The 25006-nt window shown below is 45.4% G+C and overlaps 1 protein-coding gene and 5 non-coding genes across 10 annotated transcripts in view; all 6 read right to left on the reverse strand.

Annotated features, from left to right (window-relative positions):
* susd2 (sushi domain containing 2) overlaps window positions 1-3210 on the reverse strand; it is a 233071-nt gene extending 229861 nt beyond the window's left edge. For all 5 annotated transcript variants that reach the window (XM_060843721.1, XM_060843718.1, XM_060843720.1 and 2 more), the window contains exon 1: window positions 3112-3210. The gene's annotated coding sequence lies outside the window, so the exon portion shown is untranslated. The remainder of the gene's footprint in view (window positions 1-3111) is intronic.
* On the reverse strand, window positions 1481-1587 carry LOC132827497 (U6 spliceosomal RNA). Its single transcript, XR_009646018.1, has one exon. It is a non-coding gene; the product is annotated as a U6 spliceosomal RNA (small nuclear RNA).
* Window positions 3211-7978: 4768 nt separating the features above from the next.
* LOC132827498 (U6 spliceosomal RNA) lies at window positions 7979-8085 on the reverse strand. The gene has a single exon (XR_009646019.1). It is a non-coding gene; the product is annotated as a U6 spliceosomal RNA (small nuclear RNA).
* A 3653-nt stretch (window positions 8086-11738) lies between these two features.
* On the reverse strand, window positions 11739-11845 carry LOC132827483 (U6 spliceosomal RNA). Its single transcript, XR_009646006.1, has one exon. It is a non-coding gene; the product is annotated as a U6 spliceosomal RNA (small nuclear RNA).
* A 5094-nt stretch (window positions 11846-16939) lies between these two features.
* Window positions 16940-17046, reverse strand: LOC132827484 (U6 spliceosomal RNA). The gene has a single exon (XR_009646007.1). It is a non-coding gene; the product is annotated as a U6 spliceosomal RNA (small nuclear RNA).
* A 4721-nt stretch (window positions 17047-21767) lies between these two features.
* LOC132827485 (U6 spliceosomal RNA) lies at window positions 21768-21874 on the reverse strand. The gene has a single exon (XR_009646008.1). It is a non-coding gene; the product is annotated as a U6 spliceosomal RNA (small nuclear RNA).
* Window positions 21875-25006: the final 3132 nt, after the last annotated feature.

Raw genomic sequence — 25006 nt, forward strand, 5'->3', positions numbered from 1 at the left:
TTGGAGGTGGCGGAAATGACGAAGAATGATACGATGTATCTGGAGGGTGGTGGGGTTGTAAGTGAGGACCAGTGGGGTTCTGTCCTGGTGGCGATTGGAGGGGCAGGGTTCAAGGGTGGAGGATGGGGAAGTGGAGGAGATGCGGTGGAGAGCGTCGTCAACCACGTCTGAGGGTAAATTGTGGTCTTTGAAGGAGGTCATCTGGGTTGTAGAGTATTGGAATTGGTCCTCCTAGGAGTCTGAGACGGTCCAGGTAAACCAACCCAACCGCACCGTGGCTGAACACTTTAACTCCCCCTCTCACTCCATCAAGGACATGCATGTCCTTGGCCTCCTCCATCGCCAGACCGTGGCAACACGACGCCTGGAGGAAGAGCACCTCATCTTCCGCCTAGGAACCCTCCAACCACAAGGGATGAATGCAGATTTCTCCAGCTTTCTCATTGCCCCTCACCCCACCTTTTCTCAGTCCCAACCCTCGAACTCAGCACTGCCTTCTTGATCTGCAATCTTCTTCCCGACCTCTCTGCCCCCACCCCCTCTCTGGCCTATCACCCTCACCTTGACCTCCTTCCACCTATCGTATTCCCAACGCCCCTCCCCCAAGTCCCTCCCCCCTACCTTTTATCTTAGCCTGCTTGGCACACCCTCCTCATTCCTGAAGAAGGGCTTATGCCCGAAACGTCTATTCTCCTGCTCCTTGGATGCTGCCTGACCTGCTGCGCTTTTCCAGCAACACATTTTTCAGCTCTTGAATCAATATAAACAGTTTGGAAAAAGTGAAACTTTGAATTGATTTTTTTCACTTTGGCTGGAGGAACCTATGTCATCCACAGTTATTGGTGACTCATTATTATATTCCACGGCTTGTTTTTCAAAGGATTGAAGGAGAATACACCCAGGAAAACAGCAAACCTTTGCATTAAAATTAATGATCTATTCTAATTAACTTCCCACATTTCCATACTTCATAATTGACAAGTTAATTATAAAAGGGTAAAATATGGAAAACTTAAGGAGTTTGTGGGTCATCCCTGCACAATGGCCATGTAAATTTTCTCTAATTTCAATGTATGCATTTCCAAAGCAAACAGAAAGAAGATGCAGCTGAAGGTCACTGCCATATTAAGGCTCAATGATAAGGGCATTTTGTGGTCGTCATCAGCATAGTCTATGACAAAAACACCTTTGGGCTATGACATAATAAATGTTTTAAACAATTTAAATATTTTGTTGAAGAGAGTAAATCCCAGAGCCAGTAGAATGAAAAGAAGCCTGAAGTGACTAAAGTTGACAAGGAGCTGAATCAAATGTAACCTGGGTTCAAAGTCTGGTTTTTAAACCTGGGGTCAGTGCGGACACTTTGCAGTAGTTGAAATGTTGTGAAGCGTAAAATATGTGCAAATGGGACGAGGTTAAGTTAAGATATCGGGTCAGCATTGATGAGTTGGACTGAAGGTTCTCTTTCCATTCTGTACATCTCTATGACTCTGACTTCACAAATTTACATGTCATCCTCACACAGGGCCATGCTAATCTCATCTGTATTGTTCCAATTTTAGGATATGTAGTGCTGAAGATTAGTACCTTATAAAGGCTCAATATTGGAACCATTTTCTTTTTGGTTATGGTTAGTTGCATTCTATTTCCTTCTCTTCAATTTTTTATTTTCTGCTGCCTACAGCACAAGCCAGTTTGGCTACATTTAGATTTTGTGATTCAGGGATTTACAAACAGAGAAATTGAACCATGAGCAGATGTCAATGCAGAGTAATATGGTCACAAGTGTCATTGCCTCAAAATCCCTCCTCCCACAGGCTGGTTAGTCCAATACATTCAGTATCAGGATGCAACAAAAACAGGCTGCCAAACATTTCCAGCAAGTGCTTCCAAGGGAGCTCATAGGAAATGACAAAGGATAGAACCCAACAGTGAAGTTTCCTGGTGCATTCAACAAGCTGCAACTCAGGGACTCTCCAAACAGGAGGGAAAACCAGCAAATATCCCCAATCATCTATCCTGGTCGATCCACATGGATGCTACAGTCAGGAAAGCACATCAATGCCTCTACTTCCTCAGAAGACTAAGGAAATTCAGCATGTCCACAATGACTCATCAAGTTTAATAGATGCACGATAGAAAGCATACTATCCGGATATATCACAGCTTGGTATGTATGGCAACTGCTCTGCTCAAAACCAGAAAAAAATTACAGCGAGTTGTGAACACAATCCAGTCCATCACAAAAACCAGCCTTCCTTCCATTGATTCTGCTTACTCTTCCCGTTGCCTCTAGAAAGCAGCAAACATAATCAAAGACTGTGCTAGGCTACAGTCTCTTCCCATCCTCCCTCCTCCTATCGAGCTGTAGATACAATAATTTGAAAACAGTTTCCTCCCAACTGTTATCAGACTTATGAATGGACCTCTCATATATTAGAGTTGAACTTTCTCTGTGCCTTCTCTGTAGCTGTAACACTATGTTCTGCATATTGTCCTCTAATCCTGATGGAAAGTATGATTTGTCAGGGTAGCATACAAAACAATACCTCTCACTATGTCTTGGAATATGTGAAAATAATAGTAATAAATCAAATCAGTTCATACCTGCCCATGTAAAAGAATTTTCAAAATAAAGCAACAGCTTCAGGAAAGTGATTGCAACACTTCAGAGTGCAAGCAACTTAAGAACACCTGTGCCTTTATGAAAACCAATTTTTGATACAGAGCTTTTCACTTTGAGAAAAGTACAGCAACATTCACTGTTATTGGAGAGTGCTTTCATGGTTCCTTTTTCAATAGGTTATGGGTGAACGGATGCAGGTAAATACTTTGTAAAGAATAAAGAAGTCTCACCAGCATCATGCGTTGGTGAAGTATTTTTTGAATCCATATGCAATCTATTTGAGCAGCATTTCCACCAGAAAGATGTAAATAAATACTTGGACAGTGTATTCGATCAGGATCTTAATCACTTTGCTGTCCTCAGTGTAAATGTCTTCAAATACCTCCAAGTAAATATTTAGTTTTGGCCTCTGTGGCCAGAAAGATATGACCTAATGGATTTTAACAAAGGTCCCATTTCAGATATAACAACAGACCATCACTTACCTCAATGTCCTTTCTCCAGTAATACAACCATACCTCATGCCCCAGAGCTCATTTTCACAAAGTCAGCCTCCAATATTTGACTGAGTTCACAGAGACACAGCACCCTCGACTTGCAACAGAGAGACTCTAATGTCTGCTCAGAAAGATAAGCTCCTACTCTCTTATCATGCACTTTCCATGAAATGCCTCTCCCAAAATTCCACTTCTATCTCTAATCCTCAGTTCACAACATCCTGATTAGACTCGAGAGTGTGGTGCAGGAAAAGCACAGCAGGTCAGGCTGCATCCGAGGAGCAGAGTTGAAAAATGTGGTGCTGGAAAAACACAGCAGGCCAGGCAGCATCTGAGGACCAGGAGAATTGACATTTATGCAAACATCTTTCATCAGGAATGAGGTTGTGAGCTAAGCGGGTGGAGAGATTAATGGGAGGGGGTGGAGCTGGGGATAAAGTAGCTGAGAATGCGATAGGTAGATGGAGGTGGCAGTAGTGGTGATACGTCAGAGAGGAGGGTGGTGATGGGAAGAAAAATGGACAGGTAGGACAGGTCATGAGGGTGGAGACCGAGTTGAAAGGTTGGACATAGAATAAGTTGGGGGGAGAGGAAATGAGGAAACTGGTGAAATCCACAGATGCTGTGTGGTTGGAGGAAAATGAGGCATTCTTCCTCCAGGCGTTGGGTAGTTGGGGGAGGCCTAGAATATGCATGTCCTTGGCAGAGTTGAAGTGTTTGGACATGGGGCATTGGAGGTTGATTGGTGTGAGTGTCCCAGAGATATCCTCTAAAGTACTTTGCAAGTAGTCCTGTCTCTCCAATGTACAGGAGACCGAATTGGATGCAGTGAATCCAGTAAATGATGTGTGGAAGTGCAGGTAAAACTCTGATGTGGAAGGGTCATTTGGGGTCTTGGATGGAGGTGAGGGGGGAGGTATGGGTGCAGGTTTAAGAATTCCTGCAGTGGCAGGGGAAGGTGTTGGGAGGGGGCCATCAATCTGACAAGTGAGTTGCGGAGGGAATAGTCTTTACAGAAAGCGGGTAGTGGTGGGGAGGGAAGAATGCCTCATCTTCCGCCTCGGGACCCTCCACCATATGGCATCACTGTGAACTTCACCAGTTTCCTCATTTCCCCTCCCCCCCACCTTATCCCAGTTGCAACCTTCCAACTCGGCACTACTCTTATGACCTGTCCTACTTGCCCATTTTCCTTCCCGTCTCTTCGCTCTACCCTCCTCTCCAACCTATCGCCATTACTGCCACCTCTATCTACCTATTGCACTGGCAGCTACCTTACCCCCAGCCCAGCCCCACCCCCCTCCCATTTATCTCTCCACTTGATCAGCTCACAGTCTCATTCCTGATGAAGGGCTCTTGCCCGATTCTCCTGCTCCTTGGATGCTGCCTGACCTGCTGTGCTTTTCCAGCACCACATTCTCGATTCTAATCTCTACCATCTGCAGTCCTCACTTTCTCCATCCTCATTAGACTGTCCAGTTCCCCCTGTCAGTGTTCCTCTATCACCCTTTTCAGACCTGGATTAAATATGTTTGAAAACACTGTTTCCAGCAGAAATCATTGCTGGAGAGTTGGTCCATAGCCTTGGTATCTTCTATCTTCTGAAAATGTGTTGCTGGTCAAAGCACAGCAGGCCAGGCAGCATCTCAGGAATAGAGAATTTGACGTTTCGAGCATAAGCCCTTCATCAGGAATGCCTTCATCAGGTGCTGTGTCTCTGTGAACTCAGTCAAATATTGGAGGCTGACTTTGTGAAAATGAGCTCTGGGGCATGAGGTATGGTTGTATTACTGGAGAAAGGACATTGAGGTAAGTGATGGTCTGTTGTTATATCTGAAATGGGACCTTTGTTAAAATCCATTAGGTCATATCTTTCTGGCCACAGAGGCCAAAACTAAATATTTACTTGGAGGTATTTGAAGACATTTACACTGAGGACAGCAAAGTGATTAAGATCCTGATCGAATACACTGTCCAAGTATTTATTTACATCTTTCTGGTCTCCATCAATCACAACTAAATCACAACCACAGTCTGTGGAGCACCAATAGGTAGTTTCACCAGTACACGTTGATTTCAGATTTATGAAAGTGCCTTGATGTTGCCGTCAGTGAAATGCTTCTGTGATATCAAGTGTTGCTACACCTCTCACTTTCTTGATTCAGCTTAATAGTCTTGTTCGGATGAATGGGGAGAGAAAATCAGGGAATGTGGCCTTGTTCCATGATTTCAGCTTATGTGAAATAGTAACCATTAAAATAAGTTTTCATCTGAATTGTAAAAGAGTAGGTCCTGATGTGTGATGGCTCTGTGGAGGGATGAATGAATGCAGTGGAGGAGACAGTAAATAATAATGTGGCCTGTGCTTGATGTTTGGTGTTTAATCTTGAAGGAGAAAGTGAGGACTGCAGATGCTGGAGATCAGAGCTGAAAAATGTGTTGCTGGAAAAGTGCAGTAGGTCAGACAGCATCCAAGGAGCAGGAGAATCGACATTTCAGGCATAAGCCCTTCTTCAGGAATGAGGAGTATGTGCCAAGCAGGCTAAGATAAAAAGTAGTGAGGAGGGACTTGAAGGAGAGGTGTTGGGAATGTGATGGGTGGAAGGAGGTTAAGGTGAGGGTGATACGCCAGAGAGGGGGTGGTGAGGGGGGAGGGGGGAGGGGGGGGTGCGTGAGGTTGGGAAAAAGATTGCAGGTCAAGAAGGCGGTGCTGAGTCTGAGGGTTGGGACTGAGATAAGGTGAGGGGAGGGGAAATGAGGAAGCTGGAGAAATCTGCATTCATCCCTCGTGGTTGGAGGGTTCCTAGGCGGAAGATGAGGCGTCGTGTTGCCATGGTCTGGCGATGGAGGAGGCCAAGGACCTGCATGTCCTTGGCGGAGTGGGAGGGGGAGTTAAAGTGTTCAAGGAGAAAGTGAGGACTGCAGATGTTGGAGATCAGAGTTGAAAATGTGTTGCTGGAAAAGCACAGCAGGTCAGGCAGCATCCAAGGAGCAAGAGAATCGACGTTTTGGGCGGTTGGGTTGGTTGGTCCGGGTGTCCCAGAGGTGTTCTCTGAAACGTTCCGCAAGTAGGTGGCCTGTCTCCCCAATGTAGAGGAGGCCACATCGGATGCAGCAGATGCAGTAAATGATGTGTGTGGAGGTGCAGGTGAATTTGTGGTGGATCTGGAAGGATCCCTTGGGGCCTTGGAGGGAAGTAAGGGGGGATGTGTGGGCACGAGTTTTGCATTTCTTGCGGTTGCAGGGGAAGGTGCTGGGAGTGGAGGCTGGGTTGGTGGGGGGTGTGGACCTGACGAGGGACTCGCGGAGGGAGTGGTCTTTCCGGAACATTAATAGGGGAGGGGAGGGAACTATACCCTTGGTGGTGGGGTCTGTTTGGAGGTGGCGGAAATGACGAAGAATGATACGATGTATCTGGAGGGTGGTGGGGTTGTAAGTGAGGACCAGTGGGGTTCTGTCCTGGTGGCGATTGGAGGGGCAGGGTTCAAGGGTGGAGGATGGGGAAGTGGAGGAGATGCGGTGGAGAGCGTCGTCAACCACGTCTGAGGGTAAATTGTGGTCTTTGAAGGAGGTCATCTGGGTTGTAGAGTATTGGAATTGGTCCTCCTAGGAGTCTGAGACGGTCCAGGTAAACCAACCCAACCGCACCGTGGCTGAACACTTTAACTCCCCCTCTCACTCCATCAAGGACATGCATGTCCTTGGCCTCCTCCATCGCCAGACCGTGGCAACACGACGCCTGGAGGAAGAGCACCTCATCTTCCGCCTAGGAACCCTCCAACCACAAGGGATGAATGCAGATTTCTCCAGCTTTCTCATTGCCCCTCACCCCACCTTTTCTCAGTCCCAACCCTCGAACTCAGCACTGCCTTCTTGATCTGCAATCTTCTTCCCGACCTCTCTGCCCCCACCCCCTCTCTGGCCTATCACCCTCACCTTGACCTCCTTCCACCTATCGTATTCCCAACGCCCCTCCCCCAAGTCCCTCCCCCCTACCTTTTATCTTAGCCTGCTTGGCACACCCTCCTCATTCCTGAAGAAGGGCTTATGCCCGAAACGTCTATTCTCCTGCTCCTTGGATGCTGCCTGACCTGCTGCGCTTTTCCAGCAACACATTTTTCAGCTCTTGAATCAATATAAACAGTTTGGAAAAAGTGAAACTTTGAATTGATTTTTTTCACTTTGGCTGGAGGAACCTATGTCATCCACAGTTATTGGTGACTCATTATTATATTCCACGGCTTGTTTTTCAAAGGATTGAAGGAGAATACACCCAGGAAAACAGCAAACCTTTGCATTAAAATTAATGATCTATTCTAATTAACTTCCCACATTTCCATACTTCATAATTGACAAGTTAATTATAAAAGGGTAAAATATGGAAAACTTAAGGAGTTTGTGGGTCATCCCTGCACAATGGCCATGTAAATTTTCTCTAATTTCAATGTATGCATTTCCAAAGCAAACAGAAAGAAGATGCAGCTGAAGGTCACTGCCATATTAAGGCTCAATGATAAGGGCATTTTGTGGTCGTCATCAGCATAGTCTATGACAAAAACACCTTTGGGCTATGACATAATAAATGTTTTAAACAATTTAAATATTTTGTTGAAGAGAGTAAATCCCAGAGCCAGTAGAATGAAAAGAAGCCTGAAGTGACTAAAGTTGACAAGGAGCTGAATCAAATGTAACCTGGGTTCAAAGTCTGGTTTTTAAACCTGGGGTCAGTGCGGACACTTTGCAGTAGTTGAAATGTTGTGAAGCGTAAAATATGTGCAAATGGGACGAGGTTAAGTTAAGATATCGGGTCAGCATTGATGAGTTGGACTGAAGGTTCTCTTTCCATTCTGTACATCTCTATGACTCTGACTTCACAAATTTACATGTCATCCTCACACAGGGCCATGCTAATCTCATCTGTATTGTTCCAATTTTAGGATATGTAGTGCTGAAGATTAGTACCTTATAAAGGCTCAATATTGGAACCATTTTCTTTTTGGTTATGGTTAGTTGCATTCTATTTCCTTCTCTTCAATTTTTTATTTTCTGCTGCCTACAGCACAAGCCAGTTTGGCTACATTTAGATTTTGTGATTCAGGGATTTACAAACAGAGAAATTGAACCATGAGCAGATGTCAATGCAGAGTAATATGGTCACAAGTGTCATTGCCTCAAAATCCCTCCTCCCACAGGCTGGTTAGTCCAATACATTCAGTATCAGGATGCAACAAAAACAGGCTGCCAAACATTTCCAGCAAGTGCTTCCAAGGGAGCTCATAGGAAATGACAAAGGATAGAACCCAACAGTGAAGTTTCCTGGTGCATTCAACAAGCTGCAACTCAGGGACTCTCCAAACAGGAGGGAAAACCAGCAAATATCCCCAATCATCTATCCTGGTCGATCCACATGGATGCTACAGTCAGGAAAGCACATCAATGCCTCTACTTCCTCAGAAGACTAAGGAAATTCAGCATGTCCACAATGACTCATCAAGTTTAATAGATGCACGATAGAAAGCATACTATCCGGATATATCACAGCTTGGTATGTATGGCAACTGCTCTGCTCAAAACCAGAAAAAAATTACAGCGAGTTGTGAACACAATCCAGTCCATCACAAAAACCAGCCTTCCTTCCATTGATTCTGCTTACTCTTCCCGTTGCCTCTAGAAAGCAGCAAACATAATCAAAGACTGTGCTAGGCTACAGTCTCTTCCCATCCTCCCTCCTCCTATCGAGCTGTAGATACAATAATTTGAAAACAGTTTCCTCCCAACTGTTATCAGACTTATGAATGGACCTCTCATATATTAGAGTTGAACTTTCTCTGTGCCTTCTCTGTAGCTGTAACACTATGTTCTGCATATTGTCCTCTAATCCTGATGGAAAGTATGATTTGTCAGGGTAGCATACAAAACAATACCTCTCACTATGTCTTGGAATATGTGAAAATAATAGTAATAAATCAAATCAGTTCATACCTGCCCATGTAAAAGAATTTTCAAAATAAAGCAACAGCTTCAGGAAAGTGATTGCAACACTTCAGAGTGCAAGCAACTTAAGAACACCTGTGCCTTTATGAAAACCAATTTTTGATACAGAGCTTTTCACTTTGAGAAAAGTACAGCAACATTCACTGTTATTGGAGAGTGCTTTCATGGTTCCTTTTTCAATAGGTTATGGGTGAACGGATGCAGGTAAATACTTTGTAAAGAATAAAGAAGTCTCACCAGCATCATGCGTTGGTGAAGTATTTTTTGAATCCATATGCAATCTATTTGAGCAGCATTTCCACCAGAAAGATGTAAATAAATACTTGGACAGTGTATTCGATCAGGATCTTAATCACTTTGCTGTCCTCAGTGTAAATGTCTTCAAATACCTCCAAGTAAATATTTAGTTTTGGCCTCTGTGGCCAGAAAGATATGACCTAATGGATTTTAACAAAGGTCCCATTTCAGATATAACAACAGACCATCACTTACCTCAATGTCCTTTCTCCAGTAATACAACCATACCTCATGCCCCAGAGCTCATTTTCACAAAGTCAGCCTCCAATATTTGACTGAGTTCACAGAGACACAGCACCCTCGACTTGCAACAGAGAGACTCTAATGTCTGCTCAGAAAGATAAGCTCCTACTCTCTTATCATGCACTTTCCATGAAATGCCTCTCCCAAAATTCCACTTCTATCTCTAATCCTCAGTTCACAACATCCTGATTAGACTCGAGAGTGTGGTGCAGGAAAAGCACAGCAGGTCAGGCTGCATCCGAGGAGCAGAGTTGAAAAATGTGGTGCTGGAAAAACACAGCAGGCCAGGCAGCATCTGAGGACCAGGAGAATTGACATTTATGCAAACATCTTTCATCAGGAATGAGGTTGTGAGCTAAGCGGGTGGAGAGATTAATGGGAGGGGGTGGAGCTGGGGATAAAGTAGCTGAGAATGCGATAGGTAGATGGAGGTGGCAGTAGTGGTGATACGTCAGAGAGGAGGGTGGTGATGGGAAGAAAAATGGACAGGTAGGACAGGTCATGAGGGTGGAGACCGAGTTGAAAGGTTGGACATAGAATAAGTTGGGGGGAGAGGAAATGAGGAAACTGGTGAAATCCACAGATGCTGTGTGGTTGGAGGAAAATGAGGCATTCTTCCTCCAGGCGTTGGGTAGTTGGGGGAGGCCTAGAATATGCATGTCCTTGGCAGAGTTGAAGTGTTTGGACATGGGGCATTGGAGGTTGATTGGTGTGAGTGTCCCAGAGATATCCTCTAAAGTACTTTGCAAGTAGTCCTGTCTCTCCAATGTACAGGAGACCGAATTGGATGCAGTGAATCCAGTAAATGATGTGTGGAAGTGCAGGTAAAACTCTGATGTGGAAGGGTCATTTGGGGTCTTGGATGGAGGTGAGGGGGGAGGTATGGGTGCAGGTTTAAGAATTCCTGCAGTGGCAGGGGAAGGTGTTGGGAGGGGGCCATCAATCTGACAAGTGAGTTGCGGAGGGAATAGTCTTTACAGAAAGCGGGTAGTGGTGGGGAGGGAAGAATGCCTCATCTTCCGCCTCGGGACCCTCCACCATATGGCATCACTGTGAACTTCACCAGTTTCCTCATTTCCCCTCCCCCCCACCTTATCCCAGTTGCAACCTTCCAACTCGGCACTACTCTTATGACCTGTCCTACTTGCCCATTTTCCTTCCCGTCTCTTCGCTCTACCCTCCTCTCCAACCTATCGCCATTACTGCCACCTCTATCTACCTATTGCACTGGCAGCTACCTTACCCCCAGCCCAGCCCCACCCCCCTCCCATTTATCTCTCCACTTGATCAGCTCACAGTCTCATTCCTGATGAAGGGCTCTTGCCCGATTCTCCTGCTCCTTGGATGCTGCCTGACCTGCTGTGCTTTTCCAGCACCACATTCTCGATTCTAATCTCTACCATCTGCAGTCCTCACTTTCTCCATCCTCATTAGACTGTCCAGTTCCCCCTGTCAGTGTTCCTCTATCACCCTTTTCAGACCTGGATTAAATATGTTTGAAAACACTGTTTCCAGCAGAAATCATTGCTGGAGAGTTGGTCCATAGCCTTGGTATCTTCTATCTTCTGAAAATGTGTTGCTGGTCAAAGCACAGCAGGCCAGGCAGCATCTCAGGAATAGAGAATTCGACGTTTCGAGCATAAGCCCTTCATCAGGCATTCCTGATGAAGGGCTTATGCTCGAAACGTCAAATTCTCTATTCCTGAGATGCTGCCTGGCCTGCTGTGCTTTGACCAGCAACACATTTTCAGCTGTGATCTCCAGCATCTGCAGACCTCATTTTTTATCTTCTATCTTCTACCAGGTTCCCGAAGCCTTGGCTTATCTTGGGGTTCTCATTCAGGATTTGCAGCTTCCCTGGTATTTTGTTATTTGCTCGTCAATGACTATTTTACAATTAATGTTTTAAATAACTTAAATGTTTTGATGAGGAGAGTAAATCCAAAAGCTTCTGAGAAGCTTATGGCGTGAAAACGAGATTGAATTGAGTGAAGTCTAGAAACTGAATGATGTGTAACCTGGCTTGAACGTCTGGTATATAAACCTGAGGTCAATGTGGACACTTTACAGTGAGTGAAGTGTAAAATATGGAACGCTTCACGAATTTGCGTGTCATCCTTGCGCAGGGGCCATGCTAATCTTCTCTGTATCGTTCCAATTTTAGTATATGTGCTGCCGAAGCGAGCACGATTAAAGAAGGGGAACTCAAAGATTTATATCTCCCAATAAGTTGAATTGCTTCTTTGTTATGGTGTTTTTGTATGTTTAGTTATTTTCTTATCATATGGAACGTGCGATATAGTTAATACGATATCAGACGTTTTTTTATCGTGTACAATTTATTAAACTAGAACAGAAATCAAATATCATTTTGCCGCGTGGATTAGTCAATGTGAATACGTATTTTTATTGGCCGGACCTGGTGGGCGTTTCGTCTCAATGAGATTCGTCCCTGAAGGAGTCTAGTGGGCGGGGTTTGTGTGCGTAGTCTGTTGCCGCGGTGGGTGGGTCTTCGTCTAGTGGGCGTGGTTTGTGTGCGTTGTCTGTTGCCGCGGTGGGTGGGTCTTCGTCTAGTGGGCGTGGTTTGTGTGCGTAGTCTGTTGCCGCGGTGGGTGGGTCTTCGTCTAGTGGGCGGGGTTTGTGTGCGTAGTCTGTTGCCGCGGTGGGTGGGTCTTCGTCTAGTGGGCGGGGTTTGTGTGCGTAGTCTGTTGCCGCGGTGGGTGGGTCTTCGTCTAGTGGGCGGGTCTATCGCTGTAGAGTGTTGAGCTGGACTTGAGCAGGTCGATGTAGTTCCTCTGTCCCAGGTTAGAGAGTGTGTCATCGAGGTTTTAGAGCTGGGGAAGAGATCTGTCCACTCTTTATGTCTATGCTTGTCATTAAGCTCTAACTCCATTTTCCAGCACTTATGTGCTGTGTGGTGTTTTAGTCTTCATCTAAATAGATCTTAAACATTTTGAGATTCCCTCCATCGACAAGAGTTACAGACAGAAAGTTCCAGTGCTCCCTCAATTAAAAGAAACGTATTTAATCATATTTAAATCTGTTCACCTGCAGACTGAACCCTCTGGTTATTTTCCCCAATACTAAGCCAAACTTTCTCCTTTTCTATTCTGTATTTACTGACACTTCGCCCACTCCCTGACTGGCAGGATGTACTTTATGGCTCACCCTCTGAATCGTCTCCTTTAAAAAAATCGCTTTGCCTGCTTGGTTATCTCTGACAAATTCGGGCAATTCCACAGTTACAGCTGCAGCACTGGGACTCTGTCTTTATTGCATTGGGTGTTGGGGGGTGGGGGAGGTGGCATTGTTAAAGCATTCCTTGACTCCTTACCATGTAGGTGGCATTCTGGTTTTGGACTGGGTTTGGGTATAGGGGGAGCTGGAGATAAAGGGGTTCATGGGGCAGGTTGGTGAAGTGGGGTGACGTGAAGACAGGTAGAGGGTATGACCTGGTGGAATGAATCTGGTTGGTGGCAGGGAAAAGTGGAAGAGATGAGGAGGGGCTGGGAAGGGAGTCAGGGGATGGAAAGAGAGATTACTTGAATTAGGAGAACTCAATGTTGAGTCCTCCAGGCTGTAGACTGCCCAAGCAGAAGATGAGGTGTTCTTCTTCCAATTTGCAATGTGGTTCATTGAAGCAACGGAGGAGGCCAAGGATGTTTACGTCGAAATGGGAATTGTCGGGGGCATTGAAACGGGTGGTGACTGGGAGGTCTGGTCGGCTCCTGCAGGCCTGGCTGCGATGCTCAGCGAACTGTTCCCTAAGTTTATGTTCAGTCTCCCCAATGTAGAGAGGACCACACCGGGAGCACGTGATGCAGTAAACTAGGTTGGAGGAGATGCAGGTGAACCTCTATCTCACCTGGAAGAAATGTTTGGGGCCAGGATGGAGGTGAGGACAGGAGTGTGTACAAGCAGTTTTCCAGTTGCAGGGGAAGGTAGCTGGGGTTTTGGAGGGCTTGGTGGGTAGAGTGGCACAAACCAAGGACTGTCAAAGGAAACGGTCCTCGCAGAAGACAAAGAGGGGTGGCGAGAGCAAAATGTTCTTGATAGTGAGATCTACTTGGAGTTGACGAAAGTGTTTGAGGAAGATGTGTTAGATGCTGATGGTGTGGTAAGTGAGGACAAGGGGGACTCTGTCTTTATTGCATTGGGAGCGGAGAGGGGTTTAGAGCAGGGGAACAGGGAATGGAGCTGTTGCAGCAGAGGCTGTCTGAATGACAGAGGGAGGGAAAGCACATTGTTTAAAATAGGTGGACATCTGGGATGCTTGTGAGTAGAATGTCTCCTCATCTGAGCAGATGTGGTGGAAGCAGAGGAATTGGGAGAATGGCATGGACTTCTTGTAGCCTACTGGGTTGGCGGAGGTGAAACAGGTATTTATGGGAGTCTGTGGGTCTGTAGCAAACATCCATCTAGAGACTGTCACCGCAGATGGAAGTGGTGAGGTCAAGGAGGTGTCTGAGATGAACTAAGTGAATTTGAGGATAGAAGTCGTGGGTGAAGTCAATGAACTGCTCCAGTTCTGCTGAGTGCATGATGCTGCATCAATGCAGTCATCAATATACCAGCGGAACAATTGGGGCACAATGCCTGTGTAGGTACTGTGCCCCGACCATGTAGCCGGACTAACAGGGGCTAGCCGCACCTCCCAATCGTCACCCAATTCAATTCCGCTAACCACTCACTTTCTGACATGGCCACCCTTGACCTACTCCATTGCTGCAATGAACCACACTGCAAACTGGAGGGATAACACTTCATCTTCCGTCTGGGCAGCCTACAGCCCAGAGGATTCAATGTTGAGTCTTCAAATTTCAAATAACCTCCCTTTCCATCCCACATCTCCATTCCCAACACCTCCCCATCCCTTCCACTCCTCCTTGCCACCAACCAGATTCATTACTCCTATTGACGAACTAGGTCATACCCTCCTCCCATCTATTCCCACTTCACCACCCTGCTCCTGCCCCTTTATCTGCAGCTCCCTGTCCTGAAGAAGGGTTACACCCAAAACATTGACTTCTCCATCTCCTGATGCTGCCTGGCTTACTGTGTTCTTTCAGCCTCCTGTCTGTCTATTTACAACTCCACTGAGATGGCAATTTTGAAAGCTGCCATGAAATCATCATCTCTCCTTGTTAGCAGCTTTTGTTTGCTGGCTTCATTTTGGACACGTCAAACTGAATAAGACTTCTTAGAGGAACCCTCAAAATTCACAAAGTTGCACTAACCTCTTTTAGTCAGCCTCCAATTGGGCAATGGAATCTCCTGTGTGCTGTATCAGCTTTTTAAAAGGAAAACATTCCACTTTGGTGCAAAATCATTTCCAAACACTTCGCATAGCTCTTAAAATGTCTTTCTTGCTGGTTTCTCTGATTGTACCATACTCCTTAGAATTGTGGAAGTCTTGCTTCCAATGGTGCTTAAGGACACTACTACCATGATGTCCTCAGCCACCTTTATATGGTCAGTGTCATAGTCATACAGCATAGAAACACACCCTCCAGCCGAACAGATCTCCCAAACTAAACGAATCCCATTTGCCTGCGTTTGGCTCACCTCCCTTTAAAACACTTCTGACTCTTGTACCTGCACAAAAGTCTTGTAAATGTTTCAATAGTAACTGCACATACCACTTCCTCCAGCAATTCATTCCATATACACATTACCTCCCACATGTCCCTTTTAAATCTTGCCCCTCTGACCTGAAAACGACACCCTCTTGTTTTGAATTCCCATTCCCTAGGGAAAACACCTCTGCTATTCACCTTACCTATGCCCCTCATGATTTTATAAACATTAAGAAAGTCACTACTCAACTTGGTGCGTTCCAGGGAAATATGTTACGGGCGATCTTTATCACTCAAACCCGTTGTTTGCTTTCAAGAACAAGTCAAAGCGTCCCACGAATAAAGTCCAATTTTCGGACTCGTCACCAAATAGTCCCATTGTTCCAAAATGTCCCGCAGCTTTCTATTCCCGCTGTCTGGAATTTTTCCAGCCACTTGACTCCAGTAAAAAATGAGGTCTGCAGATGCTGGAGATCACAGCTGAAAATGTGTTGCTGGTCAAAGCACAGCAGGCCAGGCAGCATCTCAGGAATAGGGAATTCGACGTTTCGAGCATACTTGACTCCAGTAGCCAATCAGAGCCCGCGTTCACTCCCCACATCAGCTGTTCCCTGTACAGCTGGACTAGCCTACCCTTCCTTCCTGGTTGAAAAGGTGTTGTTGGTTAAAGCACAGCAGGTCAGGCAGCATCCAAGGAACAGGAAACTCGATGTTTCGGGTCAGAGCCCTTCATCAGCCTCTGGCCCGAAACGTCGAATTTCCTGTTCCTTGGATGCTGCCTGACCTGCTGTGCCTTAACCAGCAACACATTTTCAGCTCTGATCTCCAGCATCTGCAGACCTCACTTTCTACCCTTCCTTCCTGGTGTCTCCCACATCAGGAAACACCTGCAAGCTGCTGTCCATGACAATCCGATCGCTGCCAGGGGGTGTGGATCAGCTGGGGATCCCTCACGATGCCGCTCTCAGCCCGCATCCTGGAAGAGTACCTTTATTATTCCCAGCGTCACCGCGGCCCGGCCTTCTCGCGACCTATTCCTACCATACTACCTTCACAATCCAGGCAAATACACAGAGGAACTTAAGGATGCTCACATTTCAGATTGAACAACACACCATGACTGACCTCAATGACCTTCCTCCACTCACACAACCAGACCAAATGCCCGTCAGTTGCAATTGACAAATTCAGTCTCCAGTATTATCTGAGTTAACAAAGACATTGCAGGCCTCGCCCTCAACCAGTGAAACACTCATTCTCTCCTTCACAGAAAGGAAAGTTGTTATTTTTTGTGTATTTCAGTTTAGATAAATTGTCTCTCCCAAAAGCTTCTGTCCTTACGTCATTCACTTTGGACAAAATGCCACTTCTACCTGGAAACCTCACTCCACACCAGCCACTAGATTACTAACACTGTCCACTCTCCCTTTCACCAGTTTAACACCTGGGGTAAATAGATTGGAGAGCACTGTTCCCAGCAGATGTTGGAGTTGCTGAGTTGCCCCACAGCCTCGGTGTCCATCTGCTGCTCCCTTCCACCAGGTTCCCAAAGACATGGCTTGTCCTTGCTGAGGATGGGCAGCAGTTGGGGTTTTCCTGCAGGGTTTGCTGTTGCCATGGTCAGTGAATCAAGATGTAACCGGGTTTGCCGTGTAAGGTCCATTGTGAGAGTTTAGCAGCTGGTAAACTGTAATGTGGCGGAAGTGTAAAATATGGAACGCTTCACGAATTTGCGTGTCATCCTTGCGCAGGGGCCATGCTAATCTTCTCTGTATCGTTCCAATTTTAGTATATGTGCTGCCGAAGCGAGCACAGTGTTAGGAGAAAGATGAGGCCCGTTATACAGACGCGACAATTGAACCATTTTCTGGTCATGGTTAGTCGAATTCTTTCGTTTCTCTTCTGTTCTCTCCTGCTTCGGATGGGACAATCCAATCTGGCCGCATTCAGACTTTGTTATTGTGGGAGATGCAAACACAGATGTTCAGGACATGTCCTTGCAGACTGTCATGGTCCTATGTGTCCTTGCCTCAGACTTCGACTTCCCATTGGCTGTTGACTCCAATATATTTAGTACCGGGATGCAGCAAAACAGGCCGCCAAACACATCCTTCAAACGCTTCCGGAGGAGCTCACCAGTCCCATGGACTACAATAACCTTGATGTTTCCCGACAGTGAAGTGTTCCGCTGCATTCGTCAAAACTGCAACTCAGAGTATTCTCCAATCCGTGCAATAACAGGAAGAGTTTTCTGCGTATCTCTCAGTTGACGCCGGCCAATACAAACATATTTGCGAAATGAAGCACTTTGAAAGCTAGTGTTTGATACAGAGCTTTTCAGTTTCGCTCGAAGAATGTACGGCATCATTCATTGCAACTGGAGGGTGCTTGTGGTTCCTATTTCAACGGGTTGTGGGGAAACACACCCAGGAAAATAACAAATGTTTGCTTTCACATTGATGATCTGTTCTATGTAACTCCCAACACTTTCATATTTCAGAGCTGAAAAATTATTCGTGAACCATACACAAAGGATCTGAACAACGGTCACATGTCGGATTGAACAACAACCTCCCATCACTTACATCAATATCCTTCCTTCACTCAGGCACCCATACCCAAACCCCTGCCCTGAGCGAGTCTCCAACGTTTACCTGTGTTTTGGAGTCATAGAGTTATGGAGATGTACAACAAGGAAACAGACCCTTCAGCCCCACTTGTCCATGCCGACCAGATATCCCAACCCAATCCATTCCCACCTGCCTGCACCTGGCCCGTTTCTGTCAAACCCTACCTATTCATCTACGCACCCAGATGCTTTTTAAATGTTGCAATTGTAGTAGCGTCCACCACTTTCTCTGGCAGCTCATTCCTTACACCTACCACCCTCTGCGTGAAAAAAGTTGCCCCTTAGGTCTCTTTTACATCTTTCCCCTCTCAACCTAAACCTCTGCTCTCTAGTTCTGAACTCCCCGACCCCAGGGAAAAGACTTTGTCTACTTATTCTATCCATGTCCCTCATGATTAATTAAACCTTGATAAGGTCACCCCTCAGCCTCCAACACTCCAGTGAAAACAGCCCTAGCCTATTCAGCCCCACTCTATACCTCAAATCCGTCAAACCTGTCAACATCCTTGCAAATCTTTTCTGAGCCCTTTCCAGTTTCACAACATTTTTCCGACACAATGGTGACCAGAGTTGCATGCATTATTCCATCAGTGGCCTAGCCAATGTCCTGTACAGCTGCAACATGACCTCCCAACTCCTGGACTCAATACTCTGGCCAATAAAGGACAGCTTACCAAACGCCTTCTTCGCTATCCTATCTACCTGCAACTCACCTGTCAAGGAGCTCTGAACCTGCACTCCAAGATCTCTTTGTTCAGCAACACTCCCAACCATCTTACCATTAAGTATAGAAGCCCTGCTAAGATGTGCTTTCCCAAAATGCAGCACCACACATTTATCTGAAATAAACTCTACCTGCCACTTCTCAGACCATTTGCCCATCTGATCAAGATCCCTTTGTTATCTGAGGTAACGTCCTTTGCTGTCCACTACACCTCTAATTTTATTGTCATCTGCAAACTTGCTAACTTTACCTCTTACGCTCACATCGAAATCATTTATAAAAATGATGAAAATGGACCCAGCACCAATCTTTGTGACACTCCACTGGTCACAGGCCTCCAGTATGAAAAACAACCCTCAACCCCACCTTCTGTTTTCTACCTTTGAGCCAGTCCTGTATCCAAATGGCTAGTTCTCCCTGTATTCCATGAGATCTAACCTTGCTAACCAGTCTCCCATCGGGAACCTTGTCGAACACCTTACTGAAGTCCATACAGAACATGTCTACTGCTCTGCCCTCATCAATCCTCTTTGTTATTCTTCCACAATCTCAATCAAGTTTGTGAGACATGATTTCCCACACACAAAGCTGCATTGACTATCCCTAATCAGTCATTGCCTTTCCAAATACATGTACATCCTGTCCCTCAGGATTCCCTCCAACAGCCTGCCCACCACTGACATCAGGCTCACTGGTCTATAGTTCTCTGGTTTGTACTTACCACCCTTCTTAAACAGTGGTACCACGTTAGCCATCCTCCAATCTTCTGGCACCTCTCCTGTGACTATCGTTGATACAATTATCTCAGCAAGAGTCCCAGCTATCACCTCCCTAGATTTCCATAGAGTTCTAGGGTACATCTGACCAGGTTCTGGAATTTATCAACTTTTATGCATTTCAAAACATCCAGCACTTCCTCCTCTCTAATATGGACATTTTTTAAGACGTCACGCTAAATTCCATATTTTCCATGTCCTTTTCCACAGAAAACACCAATATTCATTTAGCATCTCCCCCATCTCCTGGGGCTCCACACAGAGGCCACCATGCTGATGTTTGAGGGGACCTATTGTCTCCCTAGATACCCTTTCTTCTTAGTGTTTTTGTAAAAACCTCATGGATTCTCAACTCTATTTGTCAATGCTATCTCATATCCTCCTTTTGCCCTCCTCGCTTGTCCACACTCATCCAGCATTCTGTGTACCTACGAGACTTTCATTTCATAGTAACTGGAATACACTGTCTCTGGACTCTCGTTATCTCATTTCTGAAGACTTCCCATTTTCCAGCCATCCCTTTAACCTGCAAATATCTGCCCCCAAGTAGCTTTTCAAAGTTCCTACCTAATACAATCAAAATTGGACTTTCTCCAACTTAAAACTTCAACTTTTAAATCTGGTCTATCTTTTTCCATCACTATCTTAAAAATAATAGAATTATGGTCGCTGTTTTGCACCTTCTCTCTTAGGTACATTCACATACTGAATTAGAAAATTTTCTTGTACACACTCAACAAATTCGTCTCCATCTAAACTCTTAATACTGTGGCAATCCCAGTCTATGTTTGGAAAGTTAAAATCCCCTACCCTAAGTGCCCTATTATTCTTACAGATAACTGAGATCTCCGACAAATTTGTTTCTCAATTTTCCTTTGAAGATTAGGAGGTATGTAATACAATCACAATAAGGAGATCTTCCCTTTCTTATTTCTCAGTTCCACCCAAATAACTTCCCTTGTTGTATTTCCGGGAATATCCTCCCTCAGCACAGCTGTAACGCTATCCCTTATCAAAAGTGCCACTCTCCCTCCTCTCTTGCCTCCTTTTCTGTCCTTCCTTTGGCATTTGTACCCTGACATATTAAGTTGCCAGTCCTGTCCATCCCTGAGCCATGTTTCTGTAATTGCTATGATATCCCAATGCCATGTTCCTAACCATGCCCTGAGTTAATTTGCCTTTCCTGTTAAGCCCCTTGCATTGAAATAAATGCAGTTTAATTTATTAGTCCTACCTTGTCCCTGCCTGCCCTGACTGTTTGACTCACTTCTGTTCTCAACTGTACCGGTCTCAGAGTGATCTCTTTCCTCACTATCCCCATGGGTCCCACTCACCTTACAAGCTTAAATCCTCATGAGTAGCTCTAGCAAATCTCTCTGCCACTATATTAGTCACCTTCCAATTTAGGTGGAATCTGTCCTTCTTGTGCAGGTCACTTCTACCCCAAAAGAGATTCCAGTGATCCAAAAATGTGAATTATTATCGCATACACCAACGTCTCAGCCATGCATTCATCTGCTGCATCCTCCTATTCCTCTATCCTCACTAGCTCGTAGCACTGCGAGTTATCCAGATATTACTACTCTCTCGAGGAGCTCCTTTTTAACTTCCTGCATAAATCTCTGTAAAATCCCTTCACAATCTCAACCTTTTCACTTCCTATGTGGTTGGTTCCAATGTGTACAATGACCTCCTGTTGGCGCTTCTCTTCCTAGAGAACATCCTGCATCTTCTCTGAAATACCCTTGATCCTGGCATCAGGGAAGCCACAAACTATTCTGATTTTTCACTACTAGCCACTGAAGCATCCGCCTGTACGTCGGATTAGAGAGTCCCCGAACACAGTCTTATAGAACTCCACGTATCCCTCATTGCATTAGAGCCAGTCTCAATACCTGAAACCTGGCTGTTTGTGCTACGTTCCCCTGATAATCCATCACTCCCTACATTTTCCAAAACAGCAAACTTGTTTGAAAACAGCATGTCCCCCGCCCTGTAACACACAAACTCTCAACTTTCTTTCTTTCAGAATATCCTTACGTCATTCACTTTGGATAAAATGCCACTTCTACCTGGAAACCTCACTCCACACCAGCCACTAGATTACTAACACTGTCTACTCTCCCTTTCACCGGTTTAACACCTGGGGTAAATAGATTTGAGAGCACTGTTCCCAGCAGATGTCGGAGTTGCTGAGTTGCCCCACAGCCTCGGTGTCCATCTGCTGCTCCCTTCCACCAGGTTCCCAAAGACATGGCTTGTCCTTGCTGAGGATGGGCAGCAGTTGGGGTTTTCCTGCAGGGTTTGCTGTTGCCATGGTCAGTGAATCAAGATGTAACCGGGTTTGCCGTGTAAGGTCCATCGTGAGAGTTTAGCAGCGGGTAAACTGTAATGTGGCGGAAGTGTAAAATATGGAACGCTTCACGAATTTGCGTGTCATCCTTGCGCAGGGGCCATGCTAATCTTCTCTGTATCGTTCCAATTTTAGTATATGTGCTGCCGAAGCGAGCACAGTATTAGGAGAAAGATGAGTCCCTTTATACAGGCACGACAATTGAACCATTTTCTGGTCATGGTTAGTCGAATTCTTTCGTTTCTCTTCTGTTCTCTCCTGCTTCGGATGGGACAATCCAATCTGGCCGCATTCAGACTTTGTTATTGTGGGAGATGCAAACACAGATGTTCAGGACATGTCCTTGCAGACTGTCATGGTCCTATGTGTCCTTGCCTCAGACTTCGACTTCCCATTGGCTGTTGACTCCAATATATTTAGTACCGGGATGCAGCAAAACAGGCCGCCAAACACATCCTTCAAACGCTTCCGGAGGAGCTCACCGGTCCCATGGACTACAATAACCTTGATGTTTCCCGACAGTGAAGTGTTCCGCTGCATTCGTCAAAACTGCAACTCAGAGTATTCTCCAATCCATGCAATAACAGGAAGAGTTTTCTGCGTATCTCTCAGTTGACGCCGGCCAATACAAACATATTTGCGAAATGAAGCACTTTGAAAGCTAGTGTTTGATACAGAGCTTTTCAGTTTCGCTCGAAGAATGTACGGCATCATTCATTGCAACTGGAGGGTGCTTGTGGTTCCTATTTCAACGGGTTGTGGGGAAACACACCCAGGAAAATAACAAATGTTTGCTTTCACATTGATGATCTGTTCTATGTAACTCCCAACACTTTCATATTTCAGAGCTGAAAAATTATTCGTGAACCATACACAAAGGATCTGAACAACGGTCACATGTCGGATTGAACAACAACCTCCCATCACTTACATCAATATCCTTCCTTCACTCAGGCACCCATACCCAAACCCCTGCCCTGAGCGAGTCTCCAACGTTTACCTGTGTTTTGGAGTCATAGAGTTATGGAGATGTACAACAAGGAAACAGACCCTTCAGCCCCACTTGTCCATGCCGACCAGATATCCCAACCCAATCCATTCCCACCTGCCTGCACCTGGCCCGTTTCTGTCAAACCCTACCTATTCATCTACGCACCCAGATGCTTTTTAAATGTTGCAATTGTAGTAGCGTCCACCACTTTCTCTGGCAGCTCATTCCTTACACCTACCACCCTCTGCGTGAAAAAAGTTGCCCCTTAGGTCTCTTTTACATCTTTCCCCTCTCAACCTAAACCTCTGCTCTCTAGTTCTGAACTCCCCGACCCCAGGGAAAAGACTTTGTCTACTTATTCTATCCATGTCCCTCATGATTAATTAAACCTTGATAAGGTCACCCCTCAGCCTCCAACACTCCAGTGAAAACAGCCCTAGCCTATTCAGCCCCACTCTATACCTCAAATCCGTCAAACCTGTCAACATCCTTGCAAATCTTTTCTGAGCCCTTTCCAGTTTCACAACATTTTTCCGACACAATGGTGACCAGAGTTGCATGCATTATTCCATCAGTGGCCTAGCCAATGTCCTGTACAGCTGCAACATGACCTCCCAACTCCTGGACTCAATACTCTGGCCAATAAAGGACAGCTTACCAAACGCCTTCTTCGCTATCCTATCTACCTGCAACTCACCTGTCAAGGAGCTCTGAACCTGCACTCCAAGATCTCTTTGTTCAACAACACTCCCAACCATCTTACCATTAAGTATAGAAGCCCTGCTAAGATGTGCTTTCCCAAAATGCAGCACCACACATTTATCTGAAATAAACTCTACCTGCCACTTCTCAGACCATTTGCCCATCTGATCAAGATCCCTTTGTTATCTGAGGTAACGTCCTTTGCTGTCCACTACACCTCTAATTTTATTGTCATCTGCAAACTTGCTAACTTTACCTCTTACGCTCACATCGAAATCATTTATAAAAATGATGAAAATGGACCCAGCACCAATCTTTGTGACACTCCACTGGTCACAGGCCTCCAGTATGAAAAACAACCCTCAACCCCACCTTCTGTTTTCTACCTTTGAGCCAGTCCTGTATCCAAATGGCTAGTTCTCCCTGTATTCCATGAGATCTAACCTTGCTAACCAGTCTCCCATCGGGAACCTTGTCGAACACCTTACTGAAGTCCATACAGAACATGTCTACTGCTCTGCCCTCATCAATCCTCTTTGTTATTCTTCCACAATCTCAATCAAGTTTGTGAGACATGATTTCCCACACACAAAGCTGCATTGACTATCCCTAATCAGTCATTGCCTTTCCAAATACATGTACATCCTGTCCCTCAGGATTCCCTCCAACAGCCTGCCCACCACTGACATCAGGCTCACTGGTCTATAGTTCTCTGGTTTGTACTTACCACCCTTCTTAAACAGTGGTACCACGTTAGCCATCCTCCAGTCTTCTGGCACCTCTCCTGTGACTATCGTTGATACAATTATCTCAGCAAGAGTCCCAGCTATCACCTCCCTAGATTTCCATAGAGTTCTAGGGTACATCTGACCAGGTTCTGGAATTTATCAACTTTTATGCATTTCAAAACATCCAGCACTTCCTCCTCTCTAATATGGACATTTTTTAAGACGTCACTCTAAATTCCATATTTTCCATGTCCTTTTCCACAGAAAACACCAATATTCATTTAGCATCTCCCCCATCTCCTGGGGCTCCACACAGAGGCCACCATGCTGATGTTTGAGGGGACCTATTGTCTCCCTAGATACCCTTTCTTCTTAGTGTTTTTGTAAAAACCTCATGGATTCTCAACTCTATTTGTCAATGCTATCTCATATCCTCCTTTTGCCCTCCTCGCTTGTCCACACTCATCCAGCATTCTGTGTACCTACGAGACTTTCATTTCATAGTAACTGGAATACACTGTCTCTGGACTCTCGTTATCTCATTTCTGAAGACTTCCCATTTTCCAGCCATCCCTTTAACCTGCAAATATCTGCCCCCAAGTAGCTTTTCAAAGTTCCTACCTAATACAATCAAAATTGGACTTTCTCCAACTTAAAACTTCAACTTTTAAATCTGGTCTATCTTTTTCCATCACTATCTTAAAAATAATAGAATTATGGTCGCTGTTTTGCACCTTCTCTCTTAGGTACATTCACATACTGAATTAGAAAATTTTCTTGTACACACTCAACAAATTCGTCTCCATCTAAACTCTTAATACTGTGGCAATCCCAGTCTATGTTTGGAAAGTTAAAATCCCCTACCCTAAG

Source organism: Hemiscyllium ocellatum, chromosome 24 (assembly GCF_020745735.1).
Source record: "Hemiscyllium ocellatum isolate sHemOce1 chromosome 24, sHemOce1.pat.X.cur, whole genome shotgun sequence".
Taxonomy (NCBI): Eukaryota; Metazoa; Chordata; class Chondrichthyes; order Orectolobiformes; family Hemiscylliidae; genus Hemiscyllium; species Hemiscyllium ocellatum.